Below are 14854 nucleotides of genomic sequence, written 5' to 3'. Positions count from 1 at the left end.
TTGACAACATCCATCCAAAAAAATAACAATGTGTCATTAACAATTTTCAAAACATGTATAAAATAGCAACATAATACTAATAAAATCAGTATTATTTTTAATCAAAACAAGTAAAATTCAAATATGATTAACAAATCAAAATATTTCATGAATATCGTTATTCTACGATAAATTAACAACATACATAAGTCAAACTCATCGTATGATTACAAAATCAAAATGTCTCATTGATATAGGGTAAATTCACAACACCCATCTAAACATAGCAATGTCATTCTACACAATAATTTCTTCATAAAAAACAATGCATGTGCATGCATAGCTACCACCACCAAGATCATCCTCATGATCATATTGACCATCCTCATTACTCTGATCCACATCATCACCAACACCGCAACTATCATCATCATCTCCTCCTTCACCACCATCATCCTCATCCTCATCCTCATCATCTCCTGATATATGTTGAACATAATTTGGATCATCGTCTTGGCAATCATTACCTATAGCATTCTGACAAAAAAAATCAATATTACATGTTAGTATTAATTACATAACGCAACGCATGTTTTTGTTATACAATGTTAACCATAAAATGAGGTAAGATATAATATCTAATAGTACTAAAAAATAAAATGAAAATATGGTTTAAAAGTATATTGGAAATCCAACTAAGATTACATACCATAGAGTCCATCCAAACAACAAATTCAACCCATCTCTTTTGTTGCAGCACCTCCTTTTCCAAATGATTTGGAGGTCTTCCATATTTTAGTTCCTATCAATCAGTAAATAGGGAGAAATTAGATAACAATGACTTTCTTCTAGTACAAAATTTATTAAAAAAATATCACATGTTTAATATACTTACAAAGGTTGTTATCAGTGCTTTTAAACCTTTCTAGCCACTACGATAAGTGACTTTTGTCTTGGTTAACCTCGCCTTGGATGCCTTGTCCTTAAACATAAACCAATTCAATTTATTTTCACACAAATACATGTCTAAGATACTTATAAGTATTAATACATTCTAAATAATGTTTAATGAAAAATTCAATACCTGAATGCTCTCATTGCCGGCTTTTCTTTGTGCATCCAACTTCTCATATGATTTTACAAGTTCTTTCCATACTTTAAAAGGTATGTCAATAGGTCTTTGTTTCAGTCTTTGATCTTGAGGCATTTTTTTAATTTTTCTTGTTTGGTTAAAAATGTTGGTTAAAAAAAACCGAACAAGTAATTCACATCAATGGCATGGGGACTCTATGGATATGTGTAAAAAAATGGCTATAAAGAAAACATCCAAAAAACATATGAGCTCTCCCTTTGATGGTCACTTGGGGCATATGGCTGGAAAGGAACAACTCCATTTTCGAAAATGAAGGACAATCCTTTCTCAAAGTCCTTCCTAATATTTGCTCCAAATGTCTTAAAATGAAAAACAAAATTCAAACGTCATCCTTAAACATCTCCCTTAAATATAACGTTGGACCATAAATTCTTCACTTTTATTGTTATCGGCTCTGGAATGATTTTTCTATATGCAATTATATAATGAAATATGTGTGCACTAATGAAAAAACATCGAGTTTCATTTTTCATAATCACAAACAATGAAAAAAGAATCACACATAACTAGCATCATTTTGGAAATTTTATATTTATTAAAAATCTTTAACATGTTTTCCTCCCATATCTCATAAAAAGGTGTGAAATTTTTTATATCCTCTCCAATAAGCACTACAACAAAACCAGCGATTAGGAGGTTTTACACTAAGTTTTTCAACATCGAGCTTACTAGGGCTTGCACCACCTGGGTTATTAGTAAGAATCTCATGAGGTTTGCATAGCCATGATTATTAGAATCAAAATAGTAGGATTTGCACTAAAAAACAGTTCATAGAGCTTTCCTGCTGGGGAGAAAATCACAAGTTCAACTTCTGCAGTGTAGAGCACCGAGAGCTCGTAAGCTTTCTTCAGCAATCCACCTACGTTTGGAAAATGTAGCCTGCCTGCTGGCGATGTTCTCAATCCTCTTCCTCTGCATCTTTCCCCTCACTATTCTCGTATGTCCTCTTTCATTTTTCCCTCCAAACAAACCCTCTCAAATTGAGAAAGCAGAACAACTCACTCGATGAGAATCCGAATCCAATTATCGCTTCTAACAATAACCCAATACGATACCAGAAGTGATTACACAAAACCTCATTGACTCTTCATTTGTTTGGAAAAGAGCCAAGCATATACTTCTGACGAGGGTTTCCGTCTCAAGTCTGGCTCGCAGGACGTCGCTTAGTCAATTGCGAGAAAAATTTTCCACCTGCCTGTCACATACGGTTTGTCACACTATATATTAAAATAAGGTTGATCATACTAACAATAAGGTTGTATAGTTTAAAAGGAGGGCTCTCCTGACTGCATTTGGTTGGTTTATAGAAAAGATTGCTGGAATGTGTAATGTGAATGCTCTGCTAACTGTTTTTTAAGCATTTGGAAGTATTAAAACCCCCTAGGATAATTAATGTAAGACCTGTTAATTAATGTGTAAAGATGGCTATTGTCCTTGGGCTACCTTAGCTGTTCGTGTTTAGTGATCTGTGGTATTATGACTCCTCAAGTCACTATTAAACCATGAGAACCATGCCCAGGCAGACTAGTGTGACATTGTGGATGAGAACCAAAACTAGACTCCTATAACCTCCTTTTTCATCCTTTAAATTGCAGAATTAACTGACTGTTCTAGTAATCGTTCTTGAGCACCTGAAGATGTGCACCCTAAATAATAAGAATAATACCCTTGTAACATATGAATAGTCCATCCTGTGCATGTAGGATATGCACATGAGGTCCAATAAAATCACTAACCAGAATACCAGGTGTTATTAAAGCCTCTACAGGTTGATATATATGAATGTTACAGTGTGCAGGAGTATGATTCAATTCCATACGAAAATACAAAACATCTGATAGGATTTCCTTATACCTCATAGGCAAACAACCATTGTCCCTTCTATAGATGAGCAGAATAAGTGCTTGGTTCTCTACACTAAATAAAGACAAAGTATAGTAATTATTGCTGACAAAATAGGATTTAAATCGCGGTTCAATTGCTTGACATTCAGCTGGTCACAGAATTGTAGAGTGCATAATCATAAGTGATGTTGCGAGCCTCATTGCTCAAAGTCTAAGGGTCTTGCGAGCCATAATCACAGCCATGTATGGCATATCTTGTGATTATGGCATTTTATGAGGTCAATTCTTGTGAAGACATTTCAGTTTATAATAAATTTTGAACCTCAACAGAGTTTTGGCAAGACCTGGCTGAGCTAGGACATCAACAACACAACTGATATGAATGACATAATCTAGCCTCAAGAGGGAGCCTCTTTTGTTTCATCACTCTAACAATCTATGAAGTGGTGGAAAGCATAACAACTTCCCCTTGAATATGACACCTAAACTGAGTACAAATCCTAAATGATGCAGCCCTTGGTGCATGTCTCTCAAAGTATCGATATTTCAAATGTTGAAAGCTCTTGTGCCCATTTGATATGCATTCGATTGCAGTTCCCCTGAAGAAAGAATCTTATAAAGGTGAGGCCATGGCCAATATGTTAGCCATATCCATTGGAGTTGCCATTGCTTGACAACTTTAGTGTGATCAGTCCCACCATGATTCACATGGGCTTCTACTCAACACTGGTTGTTGCTATTGTAAGAGTCTTCAAGCTCGTTGAACCCATAGTATTGATAAGTGTATTCTTTGGGTCTCTGGTTTTCAAATTCTGCCTATGTTTTCCTCTCAGTATCATTATTTCAAATGCTGAAAGCTCTAATTCCCATTGCTGTGTATTTGATTGTGGTTTCCCTGAAGAAAGAAGCTTATAAAGGTGAGCCCGAGGCCAATATGTTGGCCATATCCATTGGAGTTACTATTTCAGCTTATGGGGAGGCCAAGATGAATGCATGGGAGGTGATTCTCCAGTTAAGTGCAATTGCATGTGAGACTACCCAATTGGTTCTCATACAAATTCCACGAACATCAAAAGGGATTAAGTTGAATCCCATCACATATTTGTTGCTCCTTGTTGCCTTGTTTTTCTCAGCACCCCCTGGGCCTTAGTAGAATACCCATTTCTGATAATCAGGGTCTCTTCCTTTGATTTGGATTACATGACATTTCTGCTTGTGCCTTGGCTCTTAATCTTGCAGTATTTCTTCTGATAGGAAAGACTTCAGCCTTGACTATGAATGTTGTTGGTCTTGTCAAGGACTGGCTGCTCATAACATAATCTTTGTCTGTAATAAATGAAAAGGTTACAGTGATAAACTTGAGTGGGTGTGGACTGGCTTTTCTGGCTGTCTGTTACTATAATCATTTGAAACTTCAAGCTCTCAAGTCCAATGACAACCAACCAAAGTACCTCAGCAGTGCAGCTGATGCCAATGATGAAGGAGAAGGTTTGATAATGACGAGTGGGAGATTCTCAATCAGAGATTCAGAACCAGTAGAGAAAAATCAAACTCAAGCTTCAGGATTAGGTATTTAGATCATTAATATTGTCTTGTGCTAGAGATTACTGTTCTTGGATTGGCTCCTCTATGCCCAGATCTATTTGCAGGGAACAGGCCAATCATTCACAGTGAAGAAGATAATGACAAGATTAGTGTATAATGATGGACAGGATGGTGCCATGGTGCCAACCTAAATCTCAAGTAAGGAGACATATGTTCATCAATTTGTCAAGAAGCATGGCCTACAATTCAATTGCTCTAAGCCTATCACTTCTTCCACCTGTCAAATAAATTGTTTCCTGTTTGTTTAGTTTGACAAAAGCAACATTGAAGAAGAACGTATTTTCACTTGCACTAGGATTTGTAATTTTGTATATAATTGGACTTAAGAAAAGGATTGTTAAACATGTAAATCATAGATTGTGGAGGAGCTCTTTATGTCCAACCTTTATACCATGCAACCACAACCACTAGACATCTCATCTATCAAATCATAGACTAGGCAACCCATCAAAGGGAACAACAAAGTGAAGAAGAACCAATGACACATTTGATCAGCCACAAAAACAAATTTCCAAATATGAGAAGGTATCTATGATGCAGGAAACATGGCCCGCCCCTGCATACCAGCTGCGTTTTCATATCGAGTCACTGAAACACAACTAAAATGCTCTTGAAACACATTTCAATTCATATGAAATGTATTTTCACATGGGAAACACATTTCAATTCATATGAAACATATTTCACATGAGAAACGCATTTCAATTCATATGAAATATATTTCACATGGGAAATGCATTTCAACATCTGTACAACGTGTTTCTAAATGAAATTTGTTTGATTTTGCCTTGATTTAAATGTTGGGAACAACATTTTTTTGTTTTAATAATTAATTAGAGGATAATTATGAATTCATGAGACTTTTAGAAACTTCATACACTAGAAATATTTATTTAAGACTGGGTTTCACTCTCAATTTGCGTTAAAATGATGGCAATTAATGGTAATGTTAAAGTCTTAAAGTAAAACCTTTACTTAAATTTTTAACATTACCATTCATTGTCTTGAGATGTTTAAAAGCGGTTCCCATCTCCTCTAACTTCATATCGAGAAAGTAGAACTTCATATCCCATTCAAAATTCAACAGAGTTAACATTTTTCGAGATTTCAGGATTGGCAATTAATCAAAAGCACCAAGTGCTTTATGTACCTCAATGTTAGTGATATTGCTTATTTGACTCCTCTATCATTGCCTTAGCAAAACTGTACCCTTCCCTCAAACAAAAAATCAATGATTGGGCACACTAAGCTTTTCATACCATATTTTAAAGTTTGGATTACGTAGTTTCATCATGTTAAAATCGGCAACTAGGGCCAAACTCCACATGGGTCATCTTATTTATGACAACTGATATTTTTCTTGGATTCCTCTCTCCGAGAGGTGTAGGAGTGATCTAAAGATCATCCGATTCTGACATGTACAAATGAAGTTATGAATTTACTTTGATTATGGACAAATTGTCAAGGTCGGCCAACAAACTTATGTAGGCTCAGAAGCCCAACAGTCACGTCTATTCATCCTCAACGTTTGCTATAAATACATGATGCCTTAGCCTCATTTGGATACACTCATCTTCACACTTCTCTCTCTCTCTCTCCTCGTTCATTGGGTACGGATTTCTAGGCATCTCTCTCTCCACACGTCTGAAATTTCAGGAAAGCAAAATTTCAAGAGGCCGAAATTTCAAGAGACCGAATTTCTGGACAGTTTGACCAAGCGTTGACCAACATGAGTTGACCTCCTTTGACTACGTTTTGTGGGGGCTATCTCTATTTGGGCAAGCCGCATTTCTAGGCACAGAAATTGAGGCCAAACATTGACTTTGACCAACGTTGACTACAGCTAGGGCTAACCACAGGTTGGTTGTTTGACCAAATTTGACTGCGCTGATTTTGGGTTCTTTTGAGGGTTGATTCATCTTGTTGTTTGGAGGCCGAAGTTGACTGAAGTTGACCAATTTATGAGGGTCAAATCTGCCCTGTTGACCAGCAATGACTTTTCTGGTTAGGTCTCTTTTGCCGCTGTCATTAATTATCAGATCTGTAAATTGTAATATCTCTCTCTCTCTGCTGAATTATTGAAGAATATAAGAAGAATTGATCAAGAGTTTCCCCACATTGGGGTTAAGTGATGGTGGAATATTGCTTGTCATTTATGTTTGTCATGTAAATGTTCTTGCTCATTTATTCATAATGATTTCTTTCCACATTTCATATCATATATATATATATATATATATATATATATATATATATATATATATATATATATATATATATATAAGTGTGGAAAATAGTAGTGAGTAAGGTCTTCTTTGAATTGTGACTTAGTCAAAGAGACCACAAGCAATCCTATCTTTGACGTGCACGAGTTCCTAAAAGTTAGGTCAAGTTCCTAAAAATTAGGATGAGTTCATAAAACAGTTTAACTCGTGCGTATAGTTGGAGGCTCAATTGTTTGTCTCCTAGTGCGAATTATATTTGGAAAAGGACAAGCAAGTGAGCTTCAGTATCTAAATTGAGGCAGGATGAGTTACATGACTCAGTTAGACTCGGTTAACTAGTCAATCACAAGACCGAGATTCAAAAATAAACTTGCTAGATATACCTTATGTGAATTGCTTGTAAGAAGGACGAAGGCACAGAATTGAATCATTGTTTTGTGAGCACAAGGTTGTGAGACAAGACAATAGAGAGCACGAGTTTTGTGTGTGAGCTAGCAGAGCTAGGAAGAGTGTGAAGGAGAGGCCTATACGCAGAGTTTTGGCACAGAAAATCCTTGTTGGTGTACGCAGGAATTAGGAGTAATTCCTAGAAGGTAGGGCCACTATTGCGCTAGGAAATAAGAGGCTTCCAACGAAAGGAAATAGGGGCAAGCCAGCGCAAAGATTTAGGAGCTAAGGACAGGGTTGTTGCAAGCAGGTTTCAGTTAAGTGTCAATAGAAAGAACAGTGTTGTTCTCTAGTGAAACAATTTGCCTTGTATTAATTCTATTTGCTCAACTTTCTCAATAAAATTCTATAGCTAGCAGAGGGTTTTCCTAGTACGGTTCCCTACAAAAATCATGTCTTGGTGTTACAAATTAGTTTCAAAATTGTTTACTACAGCAGTTGCAAGATTTTTAAGGAAATTCTACATGGTATCGGAGCAAGGAACAGAATAAATACCAACACAAGTTGATTGGCACATCCTAGTGCAACATCATAAGGAGAATCTCCCTGAAATAGTCATAGCCCAAAGGAGCCTAGCAAAGTGGAGAAGAGGATTGGTTTTGGTTCGTTTTTCTTGTAACTAATTAGGCCAAGTTAGGCAGGAGCAAGTAGCTTGCAAGAGGAGCATTTTGGGTAGTCTTTTTTTGCATTATTTGTGGTGCAAACAACTTGCAAATCAGACCAAGTTTTTTATTTGTTGTTACAGGAGAGATTAAGCCCTAGTTTAGGGCTGGTCTATGTTCTTAAGGAGCTGGAACAACAATATATAAGAGGACAAGAGCTAACGCATAGAAGAGGAACCTGTGGAGAAATGTTTGCAAAGTTTTGAGGCAACAAACTATGGGTTGACGTAGGTGCAAGATGCCCTAATCAGAGGGTCGAAAACTTCAGGTAATTGCACAGGGGTGTGACCTAGAGAAGCAGAAGAAGTCTCTATTGGTTAAGGTATGTTGAATGTTATTCTCAAGTTAATGTTCTACTAAGTGGATGAGGTCCCATTGGACAATTGTGTGGGCAGCTTAAGTGTACAGGTTGGAGGGTTGTTAGAAGTTGCCCTATTGTGCCCTAAGTACAGCCTCTTGTGAAGGACTACTAAGCTATTAGTGGGCAGGTGTTGGAGAGCTCTCTGGGAAAGCAGGACGGCGTACCAAGGTTTGAGAGCAGATAACTGTTTAGAGGGAGCATCAAACTTCGTTTCATGGAAAGGGAGGATCATGATAGTTTTGAAGGATAATGGGGTGGGAGAATTTGTGAAGCAGGCTATACCACCACTACAAGATCCCCAACAGTTGACCCGGCATACTAAGAATGATATCAAGGCAAGGACGATTATTCTAGAAGGGGTCAGAGATCATATATTTCCTCATATCCATGAGAAGAAGACAGCTTATGAGATGTTCAAAACTATTTTAGATCTATATCAGAGTACCAGAGATACCAAGAAGCTTGCTCTTAAGGAGAAGCTAAGGAGTATCTAGGTGAACAAGGATGAGTCCATTGTCACGTATTTGTCAAAATTCACTCATGAGTATACCAGAGCATGACCTTGTGAGTTTTGCTCTTCTACGACTTCACAAGTCTTGGTATGGGTTCCAGGATGTTGTCAATGACAGAGATAATTTTCCTAGTTGGGAAATTCTATTGACTGACTACGTTCAGGAAGATATCCGAAGAAGGACCAAAAATGGTAGATCGATGAAGACAGAGGACAAGGAGAACTTTTCCATAACAAGCAAGAGTAGCAAGACCAAGGGCACGGAGGGCCAAGGAGTGGTCGAGTCTAGTCAAAAGGGCAAGTAAAAGGATCTAAGAAAGGTCAAGTGCTTCCATTGCCATGAGTTTGGACACTATGCCACTAAGTGTCCTAAGCGAAAGAACGAGTCCAGTGAGGATCAAGTAGCTACATCAGCAAAGCTAGATGCATTTTTTGCCCAGTTCGAGAAATATTTATCATTGATTGCTTGCATGCCAAGCTCAGCAGACAGCAGTGTATGGTATATTGATTCGGTAGCATCCTTCCACATGACATCCTTCCACATGACAAAAAAAAAAGAAAAATTTTAGACACCTGAAGGAGAAGGACGTGTAGTTCAAATCGAGAGGAATTGGTACTCTCAGTTTTCAGAGGGAGTCAAGTAATCCCCTCCATCTCAGAGATGTCTTTTATGTTCCAAGATTAAAGCAGAATCTTGTTTGGATAACTACCCTTGAGGACAAGGATTATGATGTCATTTTCAGCAAAGGTAAGGCTTACCTCCAGCACTTAGCTTTTGGATGTAAGAAGCAGATAGGTGTGAGGATGAAAAATCACTACAAGTTCTAGGTAGAGACAAGTGCAACCTTGAGCAGCAAGGCAAGGAGAGCTCAGAGTAGAGAATTGATGGTTGAGGAGAGCAAAACCCAAAGGGAGTCCTTAGAGCAAGAGCAGATTAGAGTACCTAAGAAAAGCTACTCAAGAGTCAAGATGGAGCCTCAACCAATATGTCTGTTTAAGTCTAAGGAGCCCTTAGAGCAAGAGCAGATTAGAGTACCTGAGAAGAAGCTACTCAAGATGGAGCCTCAGCCAATATCTCAGTTTAAGTCTAAGGAGTCCTTAGAGCAAGAGCAGATTAGAGTACCTGAGAAGAAGCTACTCAAGATGAAGCCTCAGCCAGTATCTCAATTTGAGTATAAGCTAGTTGGCAGTTGGGCCAACCAACAAGATGATGAGGAGCATAGCCAAAGGCGAGTTGAGGCAGCAACTCAAGCAATGACTCCCAGCATAGGGAGAGTTTGAGCCAAGTGGGCAAAGGATTTGTTTAAGGGAGATCAAGGGAGAGTTGGATCTTCCAATATCACCTTCAACCAAAGGAAGCAGCCACAAAGGTACACAGGGTGCATGGCCCTTATGACTGAAGTGATAGACTCGCAGAGCATGGTGGGAAAGAAAAGGTCTTATCAGGTTCCACAAAAGAAGGCAAAGTCTTCTAGTTCAGTGGAAGAAGCTGCAACAACGGAGAACGTGGTAGTATTGGAGATAGATCCAAGTGGACGAGGTTCTTCCAAAAGCACCTTTCTCGCTAAGAGGGAATGTTGAAAATAGAAGCGAGTAAGGTCTTCTTTGACTTGTTCCTTAGTCAAAGAGACCACAAGCACTCATGTCTTTAGCATGCATGAGTTCCTAAAAGTTAGGACGAGTTCCTAAAAATTAGGTCGAGTTCATGAAGCAGTTTAACTCATGTGTATAGTTGGAGGCTCAGTTGTTTGTCTCCTAGTGCGAGTTATCTTTGGCAAAGGACAAGTGTTATAGACAATTTTGTGCCTTGCAGCATCAGGCATGAATTGTCAATAATCCAAGGGATCCAAAGTCCCTAAACATGATGTTCCTACCCCTAGAGGAACAAGGTCAGCAAACCAACAACTCTCAGATCAGTTCTCCACCTGAAAACACTCAAAAACAAGCAATCCTGAAATCAAAGCAGGTGCTCCACTAGGCTTCTGCGCTGAAACTCAACTCCTCCATGGTGTACCTGCGTTGCAAAGCAGGTAGAACAAAGGCCACCTGCGCTGAGCGAGATGGGACAAGTGGCACACTGAGTCATTGCTCTGGAATCTTCCAAAAATGACACTTGGATCAGGGATTTCGCCTTGTGATGAGTCAGAGGCTCTGTTTCTCCAAGTGGAAGCAAGGTTCTCCAAGTGGACTCAAGAACTGAAGATCAACTGAAGAGAGAGAGGACACAAGGCAGCTACACATCAGTTGCAAGCTGACTCATCCTTTCTCAATTCATCTATATATTGAGCTCTCTCCTATGAGCTCAGGAGGCTGGAATTTTGTGCAAAGTAATGATATGTTGTTGGTTTCACTATAGAACTATTGGGTGATTGCTTGAAGGAGGTGAAGAGGAGAAATTCTTTCTGCTGGGAGGTGTTGCTGGATTGGGGCCTTCAATGGTTGTAACACTCTCAGAACTTTACTTCTTCCATTAATAAAAGCTATTGAGGTTCTTCTATATGCACTTGTTTCAATGATGTATTGTGATAATTGTATATTTGATTTATGCTAATCCTTGAATCAGTTATGATTGCATGCTTCTTGTAGTTTCCTTCTTTGTTATTTTGTAGGATCTCGTTGTAGCTGGGCCAGCAAAAGAGCAAGGAGCTGGGAGCAAGCAAGCAAAGAGAAGAGTTTGGATTCGACATTAAGCGCAAGACAACGGTTAGTGCATCTCTTCATTCTCTCTTGCTTTCATAAAGAAGTAAACCTTAAGTAGTTTTCTTTACAGTTGTTGCTGAGGTACTATCACCCTTAGAGTGGGATAGGGTCATCCGAATCGGATACTTTTCCCTACAACAAACTGGCGACTCCACTGGGGATCGTATCTGTTTGATTGTTTGTGGTGTTTTGCTATTCATTTCCTAAACAAAGGGAGTACCGAATCGAAAAGCATTTGAATCTATCAAATGCGAAGTAGAGGGCAGCTACTCTAGCTCAGTTCTGAGCATGTTTATGATTTGAAGAGCTGATCCACAAGGACTCTTGTAAGCTCTTAGTGATAGCTTTTCATCCTCCTTGTCATCCCTTACTGTGTACTTGACTGATAGCTTCTGATTTGACCGAAAACCGTGAATTTTTGAGAAATCTGTGACCCGGAAACTGAGAAAACGTAAGTCTCGTTTTCCAAAGCAGGCTGTACACAGGCTACCTGCTTTGCAACGCAGGTAGCCCCTTCGGGACCTGCGCTGAATGTCAAACAGGCAGTGTACTACCTGCTTTGATCCAGTTTTGCCTAGTGCTACTGGGGTTTCCTCCTGTTTCTTGCCCTGTTTTCACCATTGTTTTGCAGCCAGTTACCAGTCCATGTACCTATCTGAAACCAACTTTACTTGCCATTATTCCGCCTCAATTATATAAAGAAACTGTACTTGTTCTTTTGTATTTCTTACATCAATTACAGTTTCCCATAACGAAAAGTGAACTAGTCTTACTGTGGCCTCTTAGATCCAAACCTGTGTTAGGCATTTTTGTTGATCTTAAGAGTTAGTTTGTTTGCTGTCCATAGCTGATTGGTCTTTTGCTTTCGTCGTATGGTTTGATTTCATATATTTCTAGTGTCGAAACAAGTGAATCTTAAGGTGTCTTTTGATTTTGGACAAGCTGGTTTGTTTTCACTTGAAATTGATCTCAAAGTTATATAACAGCTTTCTTTTTGTAATACATCAACATTAAGAAAGAGAAAAGAAATACTTGCATTGTGCATTTTGCATCTGAAAATTTTGCATGTGATTTAGGAGAAAGTGCATTAGTTTGTGTTGTATGATCTGTGTGAAAAGATATGTCTTTCTTTTCCCTCAGTAGTTAAGATTTTCATCAGTCAAAAAGATTTAAAAAAAAGCTTGCTTCTCATCTTAGGCTGCATTTAGGAATTTGTCATATACATCTCGTGGTGAACCTTGAAAGGCAAACTTTAAAAAGATCAACTTAAAATATACTGAATGAACCTAACAACTCTTTGAAACATAACGCAAACACATAGAGGTCTAAGCTAGAGACGTGTTCCGGCATCGTTAAACGTAGTGACTGTCGATCTCTACGAAGGTGGGTGATTCCTCCTGAGAGTCGGTGGCACTAATACGGACTTGTGCTCCCACGTACCGTCGCGTATATATTGGGAGACCCCTATAGGAACAAAGCCTTTATCCATAGGAAGCCGTGTCGGCCGCCCTACTGATCGCGATGCAGTGAACACAGCATTCACGAAGATCGACCACCCGTACCGTAAAACGTATTCTGTGGTTTCGCGAAAAGTTTGGCACACCCTCTGCCTAGAACTCCAGAGTAGTTTCTTTTGGCCTTTTTCAAACTCTATAACTGAAAAAGTCCATCCGAGCATTTGTCACTTCGGGCTCGTTAAAACATCGAAGGAGACTAGAGTCATCTTTAGCTTTTTCTCGACTCTTTAAAACTGAAAAAGCAAGTTGTGTCTAAAGCGTCGTTATAAAATTTATTTTAAGCAGAATAATCATCACCCTTCCCTCGTTGATCTTCGAAGTTAGTCCACCACAAGTGGAAGTTCCTGTAGAATCGCTAAGAAATCTTTTGGATAGACTAGATATGTCTGAACAACCGTCGACATCTAGGACTGTGTCGTCCGACACAGCAGCAGCAGAGCCTCCTGCTGCTACTCCAACGATGTTTGCGGGTATACCATCTGTCCCGGCAAATTGTCAACAACAAGCCGGAGTCCCATCAGGGATGATGACATGGTTAGTTCCTACCTCTTCGTCCGGATTATCATCTGGTATTTCTTATGTTGAAACTCAACAAATCAATCCAACGTGTCTTCAAAGGCCAATCTACCCTTTAAGTACTGGATTGCCACCATATGGAGGACAGTATGCCTTTTCATTGTTCCCCCCTGGAGAACAACCATATGGGAGTTTACAACAAAATTCAGGTCAAACTGGAATTACATCCAGCGGTTGGGTACCAATACTGCCTCAGCAACCACGAGTTGCATATTCAATGCAACCAGTCCACCCTGTGTCGAATGTTGCCACTATACCTGGTATGGTGATTGCGTCGCAAGTACAAGCGCTGCCTACTGTATGTCAACCCCAAGTTTCTCAGGTTGCCATACAACAGCCTCTTGTCTCGACATCTCAATCGCAACCTCAGGTCAGTGCCTCCTTATCCGGAGCGACTCAGGATCAAACAAGTACTGTGACTCCTCATCTTGGTCAATCATCTAGTATTGGGCATCAGCAAATGGTCCAACAACCAGAGCTGGTTCAAACTCAACAACCGCCATTCCAGCAATCATGTCAAGGACCTGAGCAACAAGTCTTTGTAAGTAATGGGCAACCATACTATAATGGTTATTCCCATCAACTTTGTCAAAGTTGTCAGCATTATGCTGGTCTGCAAAGACCCATTGCTCAGGCGATACCATCTTATCCTGGATATGCTTCGCCTAACCTGAACCAACAGTTGCCCTTTGTGGCAACTCTAGAATTACCAGATCTAAACCGGCTGACGAATGATCCAATTGCTTATGCCCCTTGGTGGCCAGCAATTCCGCATAAACTTCCATCGGACATTCCTAAATTCAATGGAAATCCAGGTGAAGACCCGTCGAATCACGTCATGACTTTTCATCTGTGGTGTTCATCGAACACTCTAAACGATGATTCGATAAGACTTCGCCTCTTCCAGAGGACATTGACAGGTCCAGCGGCTAAATGGTACATTGAATTGCCAAGAGCCTCTTTCGACAATTTCAGCTCCTTAGCCACGACTTTCTTAACCCATTTTCAATTACCGATAAGGTATGAAATGGGAACAGAACTCCTTACCAACTTCAAACAGACAACAACCACTCACATATCTGATCATATACATGAGTGGCGACGTCGTCGTAGGATGGTGAAAACTTACGTTCCCGATCAGCTGTTAGCTGAATGGTTTATAAAGTCGTTACTTCCGGCTATAACGGAAGATGTGGCCAAGGGGGGAGTCGTAACAGAGGAGCATGTCATTGCTCGTGCTCAATATCTGGACTTAGTATATACTCAGTCTGGCA

At 39.3% G+C, this 14854-nt stretch overlaps 1 long non-coding RNA gene across 2 annotated transcripts; it reads right to left on the bottom strand.

The window, feature by feature from the left end:
- Positions 1–274: 274 nt before the first annotated feature.
- Positions 275–1689, bottom strand: LOC149204906 (uncharacterized). 2 transcript variants are annotated; one of them, XR_016251814.1, is made up of 4 exons: positions 1064–1689; positions 875–961; positions 689–781; positions 275–516 (listed from the first exon to the last, which is right to left on the bottom strand). It is a non-coding gene; the product is annotated as an uncharacterized LOC149204906 (long non-coding RNA). The 2 variants fall into 2 exon arrangements; XR_016251813.1 differs by having other exon boundaries at positions 875–1672.
- Positions 1690–14854: the final 13165 nt, after the last annotated feature.

Source organism: Pinus tabuliformis, chromosome 1_2 (assembly GCF_031772625.1).
Source record: "Pinus tabuliformis cultivar Carrire ecotype Pingquan chromosome 1_2, CPIR1, whole genome shotgun sequence".
Taxonomy (NCBI): Eukaryota; Viridiplantae; Streptophyta; class Pinopsida; order Pinales; family Pinaceae; genus Pinus; species Pinus tabuliformis.
Note: the sequence above shows the minus strand (reverse complement) of the source record. Positions and strands in the feature narration are given on the sequence as shown.